The following is a 13391-nucleotide window of genomic DNA, read 5'->3' as shown; positions in this document are numbered from 1 at the left end:
CCCCTGGCTAACACACACAACAAAACCTCATACATTAGCTCACAAACACCAAAAGCCAAACACTAATTCCATGTACAATTGGAGAAGAACCCAAACAAACCCTTTTCAAAAAGAGTACTCAAGCGTCGAACATAAGGTTAATTAAACTCCAATTCAGCTAAAGAAAACCGAGAAAGCAATCTGATTATACCATGGTTTTACTCTGAACCTTCACAAAGATTTAACACCTAAAACATGAACTACTAAAGTATTTATTACTCCAGATTTATTACATCTAAGAAAGAGATAGAGGAAGAAATGAAAAAGAAGTTCAATGGCTTAAATAGAAATATGAAAATTAGAATCCAAACAAGAACAATCTTTATTGATTTCAGTAGAAGCACATCTTCCACACGTTCAAGTTCCATTTGTCATTTAAGATTCAAAGGAGTACATGGATATAAACCAAGACAACGACAAAACTTTAGCAAGAAAATAGTAAGGTAAGTAAAGCTTTAAAACAGCAACAAACAACAACCATCAATCAGCTTCAGCCATGTTTTGATCCCAGAAAGAAAATAGCAATTTGCTCAAGCTTTTAGAAACCCAAGAAATATGAAAAAACCAGCTGCAATAGAACAATACTTGTGATTTTTTGGTATTTTTCTTTCTAATTTTCAAACTCTATCAGTGTGTTTATTCTTCAGCCGTTTACTAAATTTTTAGGTCTCTAATCATCCTCCCAAAAAATGCAGGAACTGAGCCTTTTATAGAGGGGTTTTAGGGCAGCAGACTTGACCTTAAACATTTTACTATTTCCCCTTCCCCCAATTTTCTCTTTTCATTTCAGACCCTACATTTTAAATTTGTTTGTTAAACCAGCCCATACCCCACTTTCCTAGAACTTTCCTAGGCAGTTATGAAAGATTCCCTCAAGTTAAAATGACCAAAACAACCCTTGAAACCCCTGTATTTACCTCTCAAACTGAATCACACATGGATCAAATTTGACCCAAGACCTAACCCTAAATGGACGGGCCTCTTTAAACCGAGTTAGAGACGACTAAGAAGCCCAATCAACCAAAGTGACCTAAACCAAAATAAACTTCAGTGAGAAGAAAAAAAAAAGAAATATTCAGAATTGAACGATTTCAAACTCAGCAATTTATGAAACTAATCTAAATAGGCTAGGATTAACCCAAATTAATCAACCAAAACAAAACCTAATTAAACCTAACTAGAAGATTGAAACAGGAATGACTCTAAAAGATGAAGAACAAACAGATTTATGGACGGAAAAACAACCTGAAAGAATACTGAAGAAAAGAGAAAAAAATGGGGAGGTAAATGGTAAAACCTTACCTTTTGTAGAGTGGAAAACACCCAGGACCGCTTTTAATGTCGTCCTCACCTTGATTGACCAATAGAGGTCTTCTCCTTCAAGGGACCCGGTCTTGCATGGCTTTGACCGAATCTCTTTGAAAGAGAAGATTCCTAAAAGCCTAATCATAGAAGAAAATTCTAGGAAGTAGTCCAGGACTCAAACACTAATGGAATGACAGCTCGGAGCTTTTCTTCAAACCAGACAGAACTCCCTCTTAAATTTGGAATTGCGGAGTTTTGTGGGGTTGTTTGGGGGGAATCAGTGAGATATTAGGGGTGAGGGGAGTGGGGAGATGGTGTGCTGAAGCTTTGGGTTGATTCGAAGGAACTAGGGTTTTGGTATTAGTTTTAGATCTAAAATTGGAAGGGATTGAGAGGGATTCGAGGGAAATCGTTTTGGGGTTTAGGAAGAGGAGGGAACGGGGGTGATGTGGTGTTAATTTGGGGCGAATTGGGGTTGTGCCGCCGGCTAGGATGGTGGGATTTTTTGGGCGGCGGATCTAGGGTTCTTGAGGTTAGAGACGAAGATGGGACGGAAAGGGTTTGGACTGGGGGGTGAGCCAGTTCCGACACTTAAATACATATGAATTCCCAGTTCCCAACCGTTTGATCAGCGGAGATCAACGGCTGGGATCAAAAGCCTCCGAAACAGCGTCGTTTTGTTGATAGGAAAAGCTAGACTGGGTAGAGAGAACTGGGATTTGACCTGGAATGGATTTGGGGGTTGAATGGGGTTTGGGCTTCAATGATTTGGCCCTAACAGCCCTATATTTCTGATTCTCTTTTTGTTTTTTCAAATTTTCTATTATTTTTTCCCTTTTCCCTTTTAAATTAAATTAATTTACAAAATTAAACTAATTATCTACTATAATATTTACAAAATTTAATTACTCATAAGTTAAAAGAGAAATTACTAATTTAAAACTAAACGGCAAAAATGCAAGAATAAACCAATTTTTGTGATTTTCATTTTTAATAAAAAAAATAATTTACTAATTAATCCTAAAAATATGAAAATAAAACCTAAGTGCAGTGTATGGTATTTTTGGATTTTTCATGATTTTAACAAAATAAACATGCACAGAAATGCAAACAATTAGCACAAATTCCCACAAAATTCTATAAAATTGTGAATCAGAAAAAAATATTTTTCTTGTATTTTATGGGAGTAATTCACATAGGGCAAAAATCATGTTCTCACAACACTCGCATGTCAAAGACGTCATGCCTCAACAAATACCACAACCATACAGCAAAGACCTCATGCTACCACGTATATCGTATCCGAGTCAATTACCAATAAAATGTTCAAAAAACATTTATCATCAAATAAAGTAAAGCATGATAGCATATTTATTATTTTTTAATTTATCAAAAATAAAATAAAGTAAATCATAATAACAATTTCCTTATTTTAGAATTTATAAAAAATCAAATAAAGAAAAGCATGATAACAATTTCTTTATTTACATACGTTATGTTACTAACAACTCAACAAAATAAGAGATAATAACTCCATGTAGGTAAATCCATCTAGACAGCTAATTCATCAAGTAGTAATGGAGTCACATATTAGCATATTGAAACAACACAGCAAATTAAGTAAAATGCATCAAACACACAAGAAGTCACAAACTGTTCCAACAAAAAAATAACAACAAGAGTCACTCTGATATGCCACATATCATAATCACATATCATCCTCCACATAACCCCCTTATCTCGCCACATGTGCATCACAGTGAAGTATTTTCCCTTACTTGCACCATGCGCAAAAGTACCCCCTTATCTCGCCGCATGCGCATCAATATACACACCACCCTTATGGTGTTGAGTGCACATATTAATCAGAACACACAAAGAACCGCACACCACGTGTCTATATGCCACAATATTTCTCAAACAACTTACCAATGCCATAATAATACATAGCCCATGGATCGACAATAATGTATACAAGAATTACAACAACAACAACAACAACAACAAAAGAGTACGGAAAATAAATTAATACAAGAATTACAACAACACAAGAGTATGGGAAGTAAATTAATAAAAGAATTACAACATCAACACAAGAGTACGAGTAGTAAATCAACAATGACATGTGCTTCACATAACAACAAATTCAATGCCTAAGGGTCTAATCCAGTCAACTTTCACATATAAGATTGTGTACATACTCGTCATCTCATGAACACGTCTTTTAACATAGTTCAAATAATGTAAGTAGATCGATTTCTAAGGGGTAATTCCTCCACACAAAGTTAAGCAATATGCTTTTCTTAAAAGCCCTCAACCAATACTAATAAATAACTTTTCTTTTAAAATTTACCTCTGCTCGGTTCAAATCTAACCAAAATCAACTTAATAACATCAAACAATGCAAAAGAAACCAATTCCAATTAATAAAGTTACGATGTTTACACAATTCCTCAAAAGTCACCCCTGAGATTGCTCGGTCAAAACCCTAGTCGAAGGGTAGATCTTGACTACTCATAGGCCCCACAAGCCTAAATATGTGTTTGGTTTTTAAATCCGAGTCCACTTCGACTTCAAATCTCAAATTTTCATTTAGAAATTGTTTTACTAAAATTCTCAATTTTTCTCACTTAGATTCATCAATTAAATGCTAAAACAAAGATGGAATCATGAATAATAACAATATCTGAGTCAAGAATACTTACCCTAATCCAAATCATGAAAATCTCCTCCAAAATCGATCAAATATGAGCTCTATAACCCAAAATGTGATAAAATAACCACAACCCTCGAAATAGAGTACCTTAATAATTATATCTAGTGAAACACATCGCCATAAAGATGAAGAAATAGGCATTACCCAAAAATGCCAGTAAATCAAGGAAGCACGAACCCCCACTATGAACGCGTAAGCCAATCAGCCATCTGCCTCCAGCCACACTACGCGATCGCGAACTTCTAGTCACGAACGTAGTAGACAAACCACTCAAGCATTGCAAACGCAATCATACATCTACGAACGCAAAGAAGATCAACACCCAGCTCTCACTACTCATCGCAATTACGGCAGCACCTTCGCGATCATGAAGAACAACTTATGCAACAGAAAAATCAGCAAATGCCACACAGCCAAAATGGTCCAAAACCAGATCAAAACACACCCGAGACTATCGAGACCCCGTCTGAATATGCCAACAAGTTCCAACACATACCACAGACTCATTCAAGGCCTCAAATCACACCTAACAATATCAAAACTATAAACCAAACCTCAATTCGAGCCTAACAAACTAATAAACTTTCAATTTCCAAAACTCTTGTCGAATTAAATCGAATCAACATAGAATAACCTTAAATTTCTCATGTAAGTCCCAAATGACACAACAAACCTGTACTAACTCTCGAAACCGCAATGCGAACCTGATATCAACAAAGTCAACTCTCCGTCAAACTTAGAAATTTTTTTAACCTGATCAAGTGAGGGGGACTTGACGGAAGCTAAAGCAGAGAAGTTGAGGGGTCAAGCTACTAACTATAGGGGCTTGGAGGAGTAGGGGGGACGCAAGATCTATGTGGAGCACGACTGCACAATGCATTATGGAAGCCGCGAGAGAGGTATTAGGGGTCTCAAAAGGTTACTCTGGCTGTCACAAATGAGACTGGTGGTGGAATGGAGAGGTCCAAGGAAAAATGGAAACCAAGAAAGCAGCGTATCTGAAGCTAGTGGAATATATAGACGAGGAAGAGAAGAGGGAGAATAGGGACAATATAAGTTGGCTAATAAAGAGGCAAAGTTAGCAGTTACGTTGGCCATGACTGTAGCTTTTAGTCGTTTGTATGAGGGACTTGAGGGTCGAGGTGGGATAAGAAGTTATTCAGGTTAGCCATGCACGAGAAAGGAAGGCTCGTGACTTAGACCAAGTGAATCAAAGACGTAGAAGGTAGAGTTTTGCAGGATGTGAGGATTATCCATCAAAGATGGTAGACCTACTTCCAAAGTCTCTTGAACGACAAGTGGGACGTGAGCATTTTATTGGTGATTTGCAACTCTCCGAAAGTCATTGTGACTTTAGGTATTTTAGGCGGATTAGAGTTGATGAAGTTTAGGGGGCTATGCGTAAGATGAGCAGGGGCAAAGCAACCGGGCCGGATTAAATCCTGGTAGAATTTTGGAAGAGTGCGGGCAAGGCGAGCTTGGAGTGGCTCACTAGGTTACTTAATATCATTTTTAGAACACAGAAGATTCCCAAAGAATGGAGGTGGAGAATGATGGTTCCTATATACAAGTACAAGGGTGATATCCAAAATTGCAATAACTATCGGGGTATCAAGCTACTTAGCCATACTATGAAAGTTTTGGAGAGAGTGGTAGAGCAAAGGGTAAGGAGGAGTGTGTCTATCTCTGAGAACCAGTTCAGTTTTATGCCGGGACGTTCGACTACATAAGCCATCCACTTTGTTATGAGATTGATGGAGCAGTATAAGGAGAGAAAGAAGGACTTGCATATATTGTTCATCGACTTAGAAAAGGCGTACGATAAAGTTTCGAGGGAGGTTTTGTGGAGATGTTTGAAGGCTAGATGTGTACCTGTTGCCTACGTTAGGGTTATTAAGGACATGTATGATGGAGTAAAGACCCGAGTGAGGACGGTGGGTGGGGACTCGGACCATTTTCTGATTATAATGGGGTTGCATCAGGGGTCAGCATTCAGACTTTTTTTATTTCTCTGGTGATGGACGTACTGACGCACCACATCCAAGGGGAGGTGCCGTGGTGCATGATATTTATAGATATATTATATTGATTTACAGGACGCGAGGCAATATGAACGCGCAATTAGAGGTATTGAGGTAGACCCTGGAGTCTAAAGGTTTCAAGTTAAGTAGGGCCAATATAGAATACATGGAGTGTAAGTTCAGTGCTAAGACTCAATAAGTGGAAGGAGAGGTGAGGCTGGACTCGCAGGTCATCCCTAGGAGATGAAGTTTTAAGTACCTTGGGTCTATTATTTAGGGGGATGGGGAGATTGATGAAGGTGTCACAGATCGTATTGGGGAGGGATGGATAAAATGGAGACTTGCTTTTGGTGTTTTGTATGACAAGAAGGTGCCTCGAAACTTAAAGGTAAGTTCTATAGAGTAGTGGTCAGACTGACGATGTTGTATGGGGCTGAGTGTTGGCCAGTCAAAATCGCTCAAGTCCAGAAGATGAAGGTAGCAGATATAAGGATGTTGAGATAGATGTACGGCAAACCAGGTTAGATAGGATTGGTAATGATGTTATTCACGACAAGGTGGGTGAGGTCCTTATTGAGGACAAAATGCGAGAAACGCGGCTTAGGTGGTTTGGTCACATGAGGAGGAGTACAGACACCCCGGTGAGGAGGTGTGAGAGGTTGACACTAGAGGGCCTACAAAGAGGTAGAGGTAGGACAAATAAGAGGTGGGGAGAGGTTATTAGGCAAGACATGGTACAACTTCAGCTGACTGAGGACATGACCCTTGATAGGAAGGTACGGAGGTCGAGGATTAGGGTAGTAGGGTAGGTAGTATAAAGTGTTCAGTCTCGCTTTCTGTTGGTAGTAAGTTTTTATGACTAACCGTTGTTTTCTTTCATAGTTGATCACTTACTATCTTGTTGTTTTTATTATGCTTTTATGTGGCTTTTTGGTGTTGTCCCTTCTTATCTATATTTTCATTAATGTGGTGCTTATGCTTTCCTAAGCCAAGGGTCTATTGGAAATAGCCTCTCTATCCTCACAAGGTAGGGGTAAGGTCTGCATACACACTACCCTCCCTAGACCCTATGGTGTGGGATAATACTGGGCAAGTTGTTGTTGTAAATTTCCAACTTTCGACAGAAAAGCCAAATTAACATACGAACCTCTGAATCCATACTGGGCAAGTTGTTGTTCTGAGCATACGCGTAAGTCCAAAATCACCATAGGAACCTATTGGAACCATCAAAATAACGTTCCAGGGTAAAATACTCAAAAGTCAAATTTACTCAACTCTTCCAACTTAAAGCTTACAAGTTGAGAATCATTCTTCCAAATCAATCCTAAACCACTCGAAAACCAAAATAAACGATACACACATACAAGTCATAATAAACCATATGAAGCTACTCATGACCTCAAACCACCAAACTGAATGCAAATACTCAAAACGATCGATAAAGTAGTTACAATTGGAGGGGGGCAGTGATTACTCTTCGAGAAAACAAAGAAGGCCCCCCGATTGTGATCGAGGAACTAGCTCCTCTTCGCTAATGAGGAGGAGTCTATGAGAACACAGATAAGGAAGAGGAAGGAATGGGAAGACATACATTGGCCATCGCAAATAAGGCTATAGGTGCACGAATGCGAATGGTTGGCAGAGGGAGTTCTTCACGAACGTGATAGGGCGATCGCAAATGCGAAGAAGGAAACCTGGGTGGGGGCAGCATTGTTCTTCGTGGTCACATGGGTTCTTCCGCGATCGCAATGAAGGATGTTTGGTAGATAAGTTTTAATTTGGGAGTTAAGCTCATTTCTTCATACATCATCTTGGCTTTCGAGATTTGGAGGCTCTTTGAATGTCATGACCCAAAACCACCAACTGGTCATGATGGCACCTAACACACTTGCTAGGAAATCCAAACATTACAAAAGCGACATATAAACACTGAATTAACTGAAATAGTACAATGTTAAGGCCAATTAACATAAACAACAACGCCGATACATTTCAAATCCCGCAGAAATGGTAAATACAACTCATGAGCTCTAAAAAAGAAATACAAGTCTGAAATACAAAATAACAATACTCTTTGAATGTAAGACAACAATACAAAATGAAACGATATGCAAGACTGCGATTGAGATGCATTTCTACCTCTTCTTTTCGAGGATAACTCAGCAACATGCATAAGCTACTGGTGGCTCAGTCAAACACGCGAATCTGTACAATTAAGTACATAGTGTAATATAGGTAAAACCGACCTCATGTACTCAACAAGTATCATAACTAACCTCGACGAGGTAAGAGAGGTAAAAATTATAAATGATACTCGCAAACCACCTGTACAGTTCATTGAATCCCAATAAGTACAGAACAATGATATGATCGAGTTATGAATCATAGATAAAACCACCTTGTTGCACACAATAATTTAATATACTTTGTTCAGTCAACAATCCACCATATAAAAAAGACATGCAACAAATTAGGCAAACAACCAAGGAAATTACAAATAAGGATGAAATGCAATAACCAAAACAAAAACTGACCAACTTTTCCTAATTATCTCAATAACCGAACCAAAACACTGCTCAGTTTTCCTCAAACCGTATGTACACCATCATGAAGAAACATGAGAGGGTGACCCTAGGGGGATGGATCCATATCCACATGCTACACGACACAGTCATGTGCAAATAATCATAATATGCCTGGTGTGGTCACATGCTCAATATCACAATTCATCTGACGTGGTCAGAGGCTCAATATCATAATATGGTCGGCGTGGTCAGAGGCTCATTATAACAAACCGCACGGTGTGGTCATGTGCTACCAGTCAAAACCATATCACACAAAAAGCAAATATACAAGAATATATGTATATGATCAATGAGTATCATATATCATAGTCCTGGACTGGTATAAGTGAAATGCTAAGGTGTATGCATGTGCAATGTGTGCTATCATAGCTCAAATCAGGCAATTGCACCACGCAACTAGCAATTATCAGGTTCAATCAGGAAATTAACCTCTATGTAACCTCAAACATGGTTCAAATAGCTTACAACAGGGTTACAAGTATAAGAAACATTACAACATAATGCTTAGCAATCAATTCAAGGCATATCATAGCCAAAGCACTACCCCCGAGCATGAATAATAATCCGGTGCACACACATGGGCTCAACCCCACACATGTGCGCCACCCATAGCAAGTAGCTATCACAAATAACTCAGGAAACTAGTGCCTCAACCAAGTTTAGGTAAGATACTTATCTCAAGCAAGCTAAATCAATACTCTAAAAATCCTTTCCTGTATGAATCAACCTCCGGGCGGCTCGAATCTAGCCAAAATAACTTAATATCATCAATAAAAGCCATATCAAAAAAATTTCAAATGATAAATCTAATATCTTGAATGAATTATTGAAAGTCAACCCAAAAAGTCAACCCCGGCTCGCACCCAGGGACCCGACAAAACTCATAAATTTCGAACATCCATTCCAATACGAGTCCAGATATATGTGTTTCATCCAAATCCAACCTCAAAGTAACCCTCAAATCATCAATTTTTACTTTAGAAAAGTTTTTACTAAAATCCCTAATTTCTTCACTAAGATTCACCAATTAAATGCAAAAATCAAGGTTGGAATCATGAATAACGAATAAATCCGAGTCAACAACACTTACCCCAATCCAAATTATGAAAATCCCCTAAATAATTGCCCAAATCCGAGCTCTATAACTCAAAATATGTTAAAATGACTAAAATCCTCGAAAATAGAGTATGTATGGTAGCCTAAGCATACTCTTCGCGGTTGTAGGACAAACTTCGCAATCACGAAGCAAATCCAAACATTGCCTCAAAAAATCCCTACGCAAACGCGAGACCCTAGTTTGCAAAGGCAATGGACAACACCTCTGAGTTGACGCGAACGCGATCCTCAATTCACGATCATGAAGGTTAAAGGCTTGATATCCGAGCTAGCCTCTCATTCTACGCAAACGAACACCCTGCTTGTGATTGCAAAGGACATTGCCTCCCCAAGCTCCGCGAACGCGATGAACAAAATCATCTGCCATCGAATTGCCCTCTATGAACATGACTTCCTTATCGCGACCGCGATGAAAAAAAACCCATACATCACAAACCAGCAATCCAAAACATGGTGAAATGGTCCTAAACACACTCGAGGCCCCCGGGGCCCTGTCGAATCACACCAACCAATTCCAAAACGTAACGAGGACTTACTCAAGGCATCAAATCACACACAAAAAACATCAAAACCACGAATCACACCTCAATTCAAGCCTAAGGAACTAAACTAGATTTCCAAATTCAAAACTTACACCGACCATGCCAAAAACAACTTAGAATGAACTCAAATTTTGCATGAAAATCCCAAATGACACAACGGATTTATTCGAGCTCACGAAACTACAATCTGAACCGATACCATCAAAGTCAACCCTCGATAAAACCTATCAACCTTCCAAACCTTCAACTTTCCAACTTTTGCCAATTTAAGCCAAAATAACCTAAGAACCTCCAAATCCAAATCCAAATCCGTACATACGCCTAAGTCCAAATTCATCATACGAAGCTATTGGAACCCTCGAAACACCATTCCGGGGTCGTCTACACAAAAGTTCAACTCAGGTCAACTCTTACAAGTTAAGCTTTCATCTTAGAGACTAAGTATCCCAATTCACTCCAAAACGTCTCCGAAACCAAATCAACCACCCCGACAAATTGTGTAACCACAAATACACATATGTAAAGCATCAATTAGGGGTAACTAGTCTAAAATAGTCAAAACGACAGCATGGTCTTTATATTCTCCCCCTCTTAAACAAATGCTCGTCATCAAAATCATACCTAGAGTCTAAAAAGGGTGAGGATATCTGCTTTCGCATCTCTTGCTCGATCTCTCAAGTAGCCTCCTCCACCGGCTGACCTCTCCAATAAACTTTCATAGATGATTCTTCGACCTCAAATTTCGAACCTGCCGTCCAAAATGGCTACCGGTTCCCCATCATAAGTGAAATCCTCATGCAACTGCAGCGTGCTAAGTAAAACATGTGATGGATCCCCATAATACTTCCAGAGCATGGAAACATGAAATACTGTGTAAACTCTCGATAGACTAGGTGACAAAGTAAGTCTGTAGGCCACCTCCCCCACTCTCTCAAGCACCTAAAAGGGGCCAATATACCTAGGGCTTAATTTTCTCTTCCTTCAAAACCTCATCACACCTTTCATCGGAAAAACTATAAGTAGAACCATATATGCAACATTATGAGCCTTCATGTCAGCGTAACTCTTCTATCTGGACTGTGTTGTACGAAGTTTCTCCTCAATCAACTTCACCTTCTCCAAAGCATCACGGAAAAAATCAGTGCCCAACAACCTAGATTTCCCAGGCTCAAACTAACCAACCATACAATGCCATCTCCTCTCATATAAGGCCTCATAAAGAGCCATCTGGATACTCAACTGATAGCTATTGTTGTAGGTGAACTATACTAACGGAAGAAACTGATCCCCCAAAATCAATGACACAAGGACGTAACATATCCTATAAAATCTGAATTATGCACTCGTACTGTCCACCCATCTAGGGATGAAATGTCGTATTCAGCTCGACATGTGTGCCTAACTCACGTTGCATTGCTCTCCAATAATATGATGTAAATTGTATGCTTCAATCCTAGATAATAGACTCGAGCACACCATAAAGGTGAAAAATATCTTGATTATAAATTCGAGCCAGCTGCTCTGATGAATTGGTAGTCATGATAGGAATGAAATGTGTAGACTTGGTCAGTCTGTCCACAATGACCCACACTCTATCGAATCTCCTCAAAGTCCGTTGAAGCTAAACTAAAAAATCCATAGTCATACACTCCCACTTCCACTATGGAATATCAAGCCTCTGAAGCAAACCACAGTCTTTGATGCTCGTGCTTCACATGATGATAGTTCAACCACCAAGCAACATGCTCAACAATATCTTTCTTCATCCTTTGTGACTAATAGTGCTGCCTCAAATCATGGTATATCTTTGGCCCTAGAATGAATGAACACCACAAACTATGGGACTACTCCAGAATCAACTCTCGCAACCCATCCACATTTGGAACACCTATCCGACCATGTAGCCTCAATACCCCATCATCACCAATAGTAACCTCCTTAGCATCACTATGTTGCACCGTGTCCCTCAGGACAAACAAGTGGGTATCATCATACTGACACGCCTTGATGTGGTCAAACAAGGATGACTGTGATACAACACATGCAAGAACTCTACCAGACTCCTAAAATCTAGACTCATGAATCGATTGACCAAAGCCTAAACATCTAATGCTAATAGTCTCTCCCCAAATGGAATGTACGCAAGACTTTCTATCTCTCACTCTTCTTACTAAAGTATCGGCCACCACATTGGCCATCCCAGGATGATAAAGAATGGTGATATCATAGTTCTTTTGTAGATCTAACCACATATGTTGCCTCATGTTCATATCCTTTTGATTGAATAAGTGTTGGAGACTCTTGTCATTAGTGAAGACCTCACAAGACATATCTTAAAGATAATACCTCCAAATTTTGAGCGCATGAACAATGACTGCTAACTACAAATCGTGCACTAGGTAGTTCTTCTCATAGGGCTTCAACTGACATGAAGCATAAGCAATCACCTTAACCTCCTGCATCAACACACATCCAATGCCAATCTGCAAAAAATCACAATAGAATGTTTAAGAACCTAATACCAAAGGAAAAACCAAAACTGGAGTTGTAGTCAAGGAAGTCTTGAGGTTCTAAAAGCTCTCCTCACACTCATCAAACTACCTGAATGGGGCACCCTTTTACGTTAATCTAGTCAATATGGGATATTATAGATGAAAACCCCTCCACAAAATGGCAATAATATCAAGCTAACCCAAGGTAACTCCGGACCCCAGTAGTAGAAGATGGTATGGGAAAACTCTGAACTGCCTCAATCTTCTTCGAATCCACCTTAATTCCTTCACTGGGCACTACATAGCCTAAGAATGCCATCAAATCTAACAAAACTCACACTTGGATAATTTAGCTTATAGTTTCTTGTCCCTCAAAGTCTAGAGCATGATCCTCAAGTGTTGCTCATGATCCTCCTGGCTGCGAGAAGACACCAATATATCATCAATTAAAACTATGATAAAGGAATCAAGATAGGGCTGAAATACGCTATTCAACAAGTGTATAAAAGTTGATGGGGCTTTGGTCAGGCAAAAAAACATTACCGAAAACTCATAGTGACCAAAGCGGTCCTGAA

Source organism: Nicotiana sylvestris, chromosome 9 (assembly GCF_000393655.2).
Source record: "Nicotiana sylvestris chromosome 9, ASM39365v2, whole genome shotgun sequence".
In the NCBI taxonomy this organism is placed as follows: Eukaryota; Viridiplantae; Streptophyta; class Magnoliopsida; order Solanales; family Solanaceae; genus Nicotiana; species Nicotiana sylvestris.
The sequence above is the reverse complement of the archived record's forward strand: the minus strand, read 5'-3'. Positions refer to the sequence as shown.